Here is an 11129-nt window from a genome sequence, read left to right as displayed (position 1 = left end):
TTGACAGTGAGATTGATCGCACAGCTCGTAGAAACCGAAGATAAATAAGGCGAAGCTTAAGATACACAGAGGAAGAGCAAGAGGATGATATTCAAACCACAATCGAGGAGATGGCTGAAAACCAGGAAAATCCGCTACCTCCTACGATTGCCGCTGAACAAGTAAATCAGAATCATGCTCCACGCACTATGTATGACTATGCTAAGCCAAATTTAACAGGAACTGAGTCAAGTATAGTTAGGCCTGCTATTGTTGCAAATAATTTTGAACTAAAACCTAACACGGTTCAAATGATACAGTAATTGTTCAGTTTGATGGTTTGCAGGACGAGGATCCCAACGCTCACTTGGCAAACTTTCTGGAATTCTGTGACACATTTAAAATTAATGGCATTTCTGATGATGTCATTCGCCTTAGGTTATTCCCTTTTTCATTGAGAAACAAAGCTAAACAGTGGTTGAATTCGTTACCACAAGGGTCAATCACTACTTGGAAACAAATGACCGAAATGTTTTTATTAAAATATTTTCCGCCGGCTAAAATGACTACATTACGTAATGATATCTCTTCTTTTGTGCAGATGGATTTAGAAACATTCTACGATGCATGGGAGAGATACAAGGACCTCTTGAGAAGGTGCCCTCACCATGGGTTACCACTCTGGATACAGGTTCAAACGTTTCACAATGGCCTGAATCCCTCGACTAGACAAATGGTTGACGCAGTCGCTGGTGGAACTATCAATAATAAGACACCTGAAAATGCTTATGAATTTATAGAAGAGATGTCACTGAATAATTACCAGTGGCAAGTTATGAGGACAAAGCCGACAAAATCAGCCGGCGTTTTTAACGTCGATTCAGTCACCATGCTCTCAAATCAGGTAGAATTTTTGAATAGAAAAATTGATGGTTTTATTGCCTCTTCACAGGTTCACCCAGTAATACAATGTGAAGCTAGTGGAGGTGGATCGAGCAATACAGAATATCCACCCTATGTCCACAGCATGGAGAACAAGCAATTAAATTATATGGGTAATAATCTTCGACCTCAAAATAATCCTTATAGTAACACCTACAATGCAGGTTGGAGAAACCACCCAAATTTCTCGTGGGGAGGTCAAGGGAATCAGAAACCACCACCCCCTCTAGGCTTCCAACAACAACCTTACCAGCAAGATAAAAGGCCAGACATTGAGGAGATGATGGCAAAATTTATTTCAGTAGCAGAAACTAGTTTTCAGAACACTAAAACTGCACTTAAAATTCAGCAAGCATCGATTCAAGGGCTCGAGAATCAAATTAAATAGTTGGCTAAGATGATTTCAGAAAGACCACTAGGAAATCTACCTAGTAACACCGAACCCAATCTAAAAGAACATGTGAAAGCAGTTACACTAAAGAGTGAGAAAATGTTAGCTGAATCTGAAAAGAAGCCACAACAAGAAGCTGACAAAAGCAAAGGAGAGGAGGTAAAACCCGAAAGCAATGATAATCCAATGCCGAAGGAATTTAAACCACCATTCCCATATCCAGCAAAGTTGAAGAAAGATCGCATGGATGCACAATTTGGTAAATTTCTTGAACTTTTTAAACAACTGCATATTAACTTACCTTTTGTTGAAGCTATATCGCAGATGCCTACATACACAAAATTTTTAAAGGAGCTTCTAACAAAAAAAAGGAAGTTTGAAGATTTATCTACGGTGGAACTTAACAAGGAGTGCTCGGCTATTCTCCAAAATAAACTACCAACCAAACTAAAAGATCCAGGAAGTTTTACTATTCCCTGCTTAATTGGTAGTTTGAATGTTGATAAGGCACTAGCTGATTTAGGCGCTAGCATTAATTTGATGCCATATAAAATGTTTAAACAACTTGGTCTTGGGGAACCTAAACCCACTAGGATGAGTATTCAACTAGCTGATAGATCTATTAAATGTCCTAGGGGTATTATAGAGGACGTACTTATAAAAGTAGGTAAATTTATATTTCCTATTGATTTCATTGTGCTTGATATCGATGAAGATGTTGAAATGCCTTTAATTTTAGGGCATCCATTTTTAACCACTGCTAGGGTTGTTATTGATATGGGTGATGGTAAATTGGTACTTAAAGTAGGTGACGAAGAGATCGTTTTTAAAATTTATGATGCCATGAGATATTCTAGGGATAGGATGACTCATGTTATTTTATTGACTCTATTGATCATGCTACTCAAGACTCTTTTCAGAAAATCATACATAAGGACACGTTGGAACTGTGCCTTGCCCAAGGAGAGGAGGTAGATGACGATGATTCCGAGACACGTAAAATAAAAGCTGAACTAAACTTCAATGAACCCTTCCCTAAACAAGCAGAATATGAGGGGATTAAAGTAAACAATAATCTTAAGCAAAAACCCTCTATTGAAGAACCTCCCAAACTGGAACTTAAACAATTGGCAAATCACTTGGAATACGCATTCCTTGGAAATAATTCTACATTACCAGTGATTATTGCTTCTAATTTGAAACCCAAGTAGAAAAAGGAATTACTCCAAGTATTAAAAGAACATAAAAAGGCCATAGCTTGGAAAATTTCTGACATTAAAGGAATCAGCCCTTCTTTTTGCACCCACAAAATTTTAATGGAAGATGAATATAAACCATATGTGCAAGCTCAAAGATAACTGAACCCCAATATGAATGAAGTTGTTAAAGCTGAAGTAATTAAACTTCTAGATACTGGAATTATTTATCCTATTTCTGACAGTTCTTGGGTAAGTCTAGTGCAGGTTGTCCCTAAGAAAGGAGGCATGATTGTTGTAACCAATGAAAAGAATGAATTAATCCCAAAAAGGACAGTCACAGGCTGGAGAGTGTGCATTGACTATAGGAAGCTGAACGGTGCCACGAGAATAGATCACTTCCCCCTTCCATTCATTGATCAAATGTTGGAAAGATTATCCGGGCACATGTACTACTACTTTTTAGACGGACTCTTTAGTTGTTTTCAAATCCCAATAGCTCCTGAAGATCAAGAAAAGACAACTTTTACATGTTCATATAGTACGTTTGCTTATCGTAGAATGCCTTTCGGATTGTGTAATGCTCCTGCCACTTTTCAGCGCTGCATGACGGCCATCTTTGATGAACTCATAGAGGATATTATGGAGGTATTTATGGATGATTTCTTGGTATTCGGTAACTTTTTCCATCTTTTCCTTAAAATTTTAAAACGAGTTTTAATAAGATGTGAGGAAACGAACCTTGTGCTGAACTGGGAAAAATGTCACTTTATGGTTCAAGAAGGTATTGTGATAGGACATAAAATTTCTAGTAAAGGGATTGAGGTTGATAAATCAAAAATTGAAACCATTGAAAAACTACCTCCCCCTAGTTCGGTTAAGGCTATTAGAAGCTTTTTAGGACATGCTGGGTTCTATAGAAGATTTATTAAAGACTTTTCTAATATAGCTAAGCCTTTGACTAAATTACTAGAAAAATATGTGCCTTTTAATTTCGATCAGGAATGTTTAGAAACATTTAATACTTTAAAGGACAAATTGATTAATACTCCAATTATAATCGCACCTGATTGGAATTTACCTTTTGAACTAATTTGTGATGCGAGTGGTTTTGCAGTGGGAGCAGTTTTGGGATAGCGAAGAGACAAGCATTTTCAACCTGTTTATTATGCTAGCAAAACTTTAACAGCCACACAAGAGAACTACACCACCATGGAGCAAGAATTGTTAGCTGTGGTTTTTGCATTCGATAAATTTAGGCCATATTTAATACTGTCTAGAGCTATCGTTTATACTGACCATTCTGATGTTCGCTACCTTTTAACTAAGACTGATGCAAAACCTCGACTCATTCGAAGGAATTTGTTATTACAAGAATTTGACCTGGAGATTAAGGATAAGAAAGGAGCAGAAAATCTCGGGGTTGATCATCTTTCCAGGCTTGAAAATTCAAGTACTAAAGAGTTAGACGAAGTGGAAATTAATGATTCGTTTCCTGAAGAACAATTTTTTATTATATCTGACTCTGAGGTACCTTGGTTTGCAGACATTACGAACTTTTTAACCGCTAACGTTATCCCAAAAGGGTTGACACATCAGCAAAAGAAGCAATTCTTTACTGATGTGAAAAATTACTTTTGGGAAAACCCTTTTCTTTTCCGTATATGTGCAGATCAAGTCATTAGGAGATGCGTTATAGAATCAGAAGCATTGAAGATCTTAGAACACTGCCACTCAAGACCGACCGGAGGACATTACAGTGGAACTAAGACCGCACATAAAACGCTTGAGTTAGGTTTTTATTGCCCCACGCTATTCAAAGACGCCAACAAGTATGTTACTTCTTGTGAAAAATGCCAAAGGACAGGTAATATCTCCAAACATGATAAAATGCCTCAAACATATATGCTTTCTTGTGAAATATTTGCATTTGGGGTATCAACTTCATAGGTCAATTTCCTAGTTCATTTGGGAATAAATACATCTTAGTAGCCGTTGATTATATGTCCAAATGGGTGGAAGCCCAAGCTTTACCCATAATGATGCTAGAGTGGTAGTACGATTCCTTAAGAAACTCTTTTCTCAATTTGGAACACCTAGAGCAATTATCAGTGATAGAGGTACTCATTTTTGTAACGCGCAATTTGATAAGACCCTTAAGAAATACAGAGTTCACCACAGAACCGCTACCCCCTACCATCTTCAAACTAGTAGACAAGTCGAAGTAGCAAACCGAGAGCTTAAACATATTTTTAGAAAATATGGTAGAATCAAATAGGAAAGATTGGGCAATGAAAGTAGATGATGCTTTATGGGCTTATAGAACTCCTTTTAAGACTCCCACAGGAACATCACCGTATAGACTTGTGTATGGAAAAAGTTATCATCTACCATTTGAGCTAGAACACAAGGCATTCTGGGCTATAAAATTTCTAAACTTGGATCCCAAACTTGCAGGTGAAAATAGGTTGATGCAGTTGAATGAGTTAGATGAGTGGCGAACCAATGCATATGAGAATTCATGCCTCTACAAGGGAGCAACAAAGCACCGCCATGACACTCGTTTAAGGTAACACAAACAATTTAAAGTCGGAGATCTTGTCTTGTTATATAACTCGAGACTTAAATTATTTCCTGGGAAGCTTAAATCATGATGGTCAGGTCCTTTCATAGTCCAAACTGTCTTTCCATATGAAATAGTAGAGGTAAGCCACCCATCACATGGCACTTTCAAGGTAAATGGACATCGTCTCAAACTTTATAACTGTGAGAATTTTAAAGAAGATAGAGAGGAGCTACGGCTCCACGAACTTCCCTAAATACCCTGACAAGGTAAAGTCGAGCTTAGACTATAAATAAGCGCTTCTTGAGAGGCAACCCGAGCACTAACAGTGTTGATTTTTCTAGATTTTAGTTTCTAACATCTAAATCATTAACTAAGTTCTTAAACATAGGATGTCCAAATCCATACGACCAGGCACACGGGCGTGCCATAGGCTGTGATCACACCACGGGAGGCGACATGGCCATGCGATACGACCGTGTGAAAATAGGGAAAAAATTTTCCCCACACACGGGATACGATAAGTTGCCACGGCCGTGCGACATGGCCGTGGGAAATCATGCCAAAACAACACGGGCATGTGACACGCCCGTGTCTTAGAACTTTGGTTGAAACTAAGAAAGTAACACGGGTGTGCAACACTTCCGTGCCCAATACCCATGGTCGACACTGTCAAACTACCACGGGCGTGTGCATTTATACACGAGCGTGGGAGAAGCGAATAACATCGCACATGGTCAAGTGATACGACCGTGCAAACCACACGGCCGAGACACGTAGGCGTGTCCTCAGGCCGTGTTAGACAATAAAATTTCGCGATAGACACGGGCTAAACTTGAACCACACGGGCATGTGATACGACAGTATGGCCCATGTCCAATTATTTTAATTTTAATTCCATTCATTTATTAAAAAAACCTATATTTCATACTTTGCTTATCTTTATGGTTCTTTTCGAATTGTTCCCTATTTCTCTTCCAAAGTGGTGTTTATTTTCTCAGAATCATGCCTTTCATTAGCCTTATTTACAATTCCTATTTTTGCTCTTCCAAGGATTTCATCCAAAAATTCAAGGCAGTTTCGCTTTTCTCCCTCTCTTCTGATATTATGCTTATATTGCCATTATCTATCTTTGTACATTGAGGACAATGTACATCTTAAGTGTGGGGGGTCATTTATACCATTATCAGAAAAACCCCTAAATTTTGTCTTATTCTCAAGTAACTCACTCATATCACTATTAGAATTGAATTTTTATTAATTTATGATTTTTATTAATATGTCTTGAATTAAAACATAGGCATCCATGCATTGATTGTTAAACTTTAAGACATTAGAGAATCAAGCATGATAAGTTGATTTCTAAGAATTTAAATTTTTTAGGTTGTTTTCCCAAGTTTAGGTATTATCTTGAGTTGAAATTCACAGGTTTAAACATCAAAAAGCCATAATTTTGGTGAGATCTTGAGCCTTTAAGATCATCTATTATTTCTTTCATGCTCACTTTTATTATTGTTATGAGTACATCAATATTGATTTGTTATTCTAGAACTTGCGTCAATTATGCATGTCAAGACCACACCGTTGATTTGATAGGTCGAAATGATAAAGGCACTTAGGTTTAACCCACTCATTCCATAAAAGCCTACCTTCATAATTAACCCTTAGTGAACCCCCTTGAGCCTAATAAGCCATTCATTTATTAACCCATAACTCATTATTGTTGAAATCCTTCAATTAATTTTATCCCTATTTTTGTCGAGATTTGATTTGAATAAATTGCTTAGCTTTGATTTATCTTGATAGTTAGCCGATGTTATTTGACTTGTTCTATATATATATACATACATACTTATATATTAGTAATAATTCGTTATTTTTGAGCTTAAGTGTTTAATTCTATATTCTAAGAAGAAGCTCACTTGTACTCAATTGATGATTAAATATTTTTTTAGTTAGGTAATTTTTCAATTCAATCTCGATTCTAACCTTTTCTTTCAGCTTGTGACCACACCCCCAACCGAAGCCACGTTACAACCCTTTAAAGACCTTTTGATTGATGTATCATCTCAATATATAGTGGTGAAGATTTGATTTTCATGCAAGCCTATGGTAATAGCTTCTCATATTGACTGTTGAGTGCTAAATTTCTTGTCCTTAAACATCTTGAGTGATTTGAGTGAATCTTTAGTGAGAATGTTAAACTCTGTGGTATTTTGAATTAAAGGTAATTACTTAAATAAAGGGAGACACCTATGTTTTCGTGCAAAAATGCTCAACTTGGAATATTTGAAACTTTGATGCTCTTCTAGTCGAATTTTCAATGTATGATTACTGATAGGTTATTTTGAGAAAGTATTGATAGGAATTATAAGTTGTGAAAAATTTATTTTAATTGTGAGTTGAGGGTTTTGCTTGAGGACAAGCAAACGCTTAAGTATGGTGTATTTGATAAACCGTAATTTATACATATTTCTATCCCATACTTAGCACGTTTTTAGGTGATTTATCCTTAGAATTGGTGAATTCGATGCTTCTAACCCTTTAATTTCATGTTTTATACTTAGGTGAGCTTAGGAGAGTAAAAAGAGTGAGAAACGGGCCGAAACCGAAGAAAATGGGCCAACATAGGAAATCAGCACGGCCTGGACTTCCTCACACGGGTAGACCACACGACCGTGTCAATCTAGCAGAATCAAAGCATGACTCACACGGGTAGACCACACGCCCGTGCCTATTTAACAACCTTGACTACAGCTTGAAAATATCACAAAAGGGCGTGTCCCTGTCGAGCTCAAGTTTAGGTCTATTTGGAAAAGGGAACTTTTGAGGGCCTGGAGACATTCTAAAGACTATATAAACACCCTAGAGGAGGATTAAAGGGGACGCAGAGTAGGAAGCGAGGAATTACTCGAAGAAAGCCGATTGATCCATCTCAGAAGCAGGATTCACCTTCAAGACAGAAGATCTCCCTTCAATTTCCCTCAGGAGTTTTTGGGTTTTCTTTATGTTTTGTATTCATTATTCTTCTGAGATGTTTTCTTTTACAATTATGAGCTAAACCCCCTAAATACCTAAGGGAAATGAAACCCAAGACGAATCTTGTTATTATTTTCTGAATTGTATGATAAATATTTGACTTGTTCTTAATTATGTGTTCTTAATTCTTTCTTCAATATTTCAGTATATTGTCTCAAGTTTATGCGCTTATTCAGGGAGCAAAAGTCCCTGTTTAAGAGTAACTTTGTCATAATTAAGCGGAGTTGATTGCACGCCTAGACATAGGGTGACAAGATTTTTTCAGATTAGGGTGAAACCTAATAAGGGAATCCATAGATTGAGTTAATGCAACACTAGGGAGTTAATTAGAAAGAGATTTCAATTAATTAACCTAGGGTTAGACGTTGTTAGTCTCGACGGAGATAATAATATAACTTAGGGATTTCTACGGATCAAGTCAAATGAATAAATCGTCTAATTCAGAGTCAAATAACAAGTGAAGTCTAGAAGGATTTCTCCCTAGGTATTGTCTTAATCAATCAGTTTTTCCTAAAAGTATTTTCCCCAATTTTCTCTCTGTACACCCTTAGTTTAGTTAATTAAGTTTAGATAAATAAATACCTAAATTTTTAGGTTAGATAATAAAAAGAAGGTAATTACTAGTAGTTTTAGTTCCTTTGGGTTTGACAATCCGGTCTTGCTAAAGCTATACTACTATTCGATAGGTACACTTGCCTTTATAGTGATAATAAGTAGTTTCAAGAACAATTAATTATAAATATTTAAAACATGTCGCGAATATCATGTATCAGTAGTTTCACTGCAAATTCAAGTGGCACTATCCACAGTTATCTATTAGTATGACTTGATTGGACAAGTTCTGGGAAACTTTATTTTGGTGTGTAGTAGAGTTAGGTAGGATGATTTCTGATAAATCTACACTCTGATTGGTTTTGAAAAATATTGCATTGACATCGACATACATTTTTTGTTATGTTTTGTACTATTTTGTTCGGTTCTGCTCTGGTTTGATTTGTTTTGTTCTGCTTTGTTTGGTTTTGTCTTGTTCTGTTCTGTTGTGCTACCATTGTTGAGATCTCTATGATACTCTAGAATTGTTTTGTACTGGTTACTAAATTGTTATTAAATTCTATGCATTATTATGATTTATATGTTACGATCTGTCTATTTGTATTTGAGTTTGGTTATACGTGATGCTTGGTATCTCAACTTTGTCTTATCTTTATCTGTTCAGGTAAACATCTGACTTAGGATTGAACGACGTCCGAGATCTCATATTATTCTTGCACTAATGTAAATATGTTTGATCTTTTGGAATTATAAACTATTTTTGAACTTGTTTTGGTTTTGCTAATTTCGTCAATAATTGACAATTTCTAACACGAAGCTACAAAATTGTTAAGTCAACCAAAATGGATTTCAGTTTTCAGAATAAGACTCCGAAAAGATTTTTTGCTATTAATCGAGTAATCTTTGAACATTTTTTGGATACCTATTGACATCAGTTTTCTATGTGTTGATGTAACTTCTCCAGATTTAGTCATAACTTCTAGGCCAAGTTTTGGGTGTTATAGTACACCTGAACAAAGAAGGTGAAACACAAATGGTATTGCTTTTTTTAACAGTATTCAGAAAAGTACACTGAAAACTAAAGTTAAAAACTTGGTCGAAAATCAGACCGAAAAAATTTTCTGAATAGAAAACAGGTGAGCTAAGAAAGGCAGAGAAGAGATTGTTGTTTGCTTATTGTTGTGAAAAATAAGAAATGACCTGCTATTTATACTTCTTTTTTGAATAGGGAAAAAATGGTAAAATAGAAATGTCAGTTTCTAAAAATAGCAGAGGATTTTTCTCAACCCAACATATTTTGCAACAGCCAACAGATTTTCTACAACTAAAAAAATATTCTAAAAACAAAATAAAATATTTCTAATAAAATGAATATAAATTTTATTCAAAAAGAAACACGCATACAAATCGGGTGGTAGCATGTGTGTGTTGAGCCTTTAACCCCAATTACCCAAAGAGGATAAGAAGCAAGGCTAAATTTAAACCATCAATGTGGAATTACCCACTTTACATTATCAACATTGATTGTGGATCCAATAACAAGAAATTTTATTCCTAGTAATCACTTTAACAAAATTACTTAATAATTATAGTGTGGAAGGTATCCACACATTGCAATTGCATATGGTGAGACTTAGTCTTTATCGGCAATGCAAACACCTCATTGGCAACTACTTTTTACATTTTAGTGAATTAAAAAATGGTAACTATTTTATACACTTTAGTTAATTAAAAAATGTCATAAATGAAAGAAATTCATTTCATGGCCAACTATTTACCTCTTTAAAGAAGACTCGTGGCAAGAGAGAATAGCCATTACTACTAGCATTGGATACTCTAATTTCAACCAAAAATGCATGAAATTATATACCACAAATATGCATCAAATATACAACACATTTTAGCTAAAATTAAGAGACTATTTGCTGGGTTTTACTTAGTTTCATCGTCTTCTACATGCCGTAAAATTTTGTATAGTATTTCCCTGTTGTGAACAATGCATGAAAATGGTGCAAAGAAACCTGAGTTCAACCGGTAAATAACCCACTTACCTGCATATTATAAATTGAAATGAAATATAGCTATATACATAGTTACACACCATAGCTAAAGGTTTATAATTAAAAAATATTTCCAACTTTAACACAAACCTTATTCCTATATGGAGTCATGCTTCCAAATTTGAATGAAAGCTTAATTTAGAGAGGTCGAAATTATATTGGTCGTACTATTGATTTGGGGTTTTCTTGGTCACAAACAATCGAAAATAAGTTGCGCACATAAAGGACTTTTTTTGGGTATGCAATAGGCACGCTTACCTTTGCTATTAATTTATATGGTAAACTTTAGTATTTGTTTAATAAATCCAACACTTCATTTCCTTGAGATTTGGATCCATGGTTGATCAGCCAGCTAAAACGCATTATTTTGCCTAAATTTGACCCATCGCCGCCACTATTCGACTACT

At 35.6% G+C, this 11129-nt stretch overlaps 1 non-coding gene across 1 annotated transcript; it reads right to left on the bottom strand.

Moving 5' to 3' along the window:
- Positions 1–546: 546 nt before the first annotated feature.
- On the bottom strand, positions 547–654 carry LOC121209011 (small nucleolar RNA R71). The gene has a single exon (XR_005904129.1). It is a non-coding gene; the product is annotated as a small nucleolar RNA R71 (small nucleolar RNA).
- Between the last annotated feature and the right edge of the window lie 10475 nt (positions 655–11129).

This window comes from Gossypium hirsutum, chromosome A10, assembly GCF_007990345.1.
Source record: "Gossypium hirsutum isolate 1008001.06 chromosome A10, Gossypium_hirsutum_v2.1, whole genome shotgun sequence".
Classification (NCBI taxonomy): Eukaryota; Viridiplantae; Streptophyta; class Magnoliopsida; order Malvales; family Malvaceae; genus Gossypium; species Gossypium hirsutum.
The sequence above is the reverse complement of the archived record's forward strand: the minus strand, read 5'-3'. Positions and strand labels throughout refer to the sequence as shown.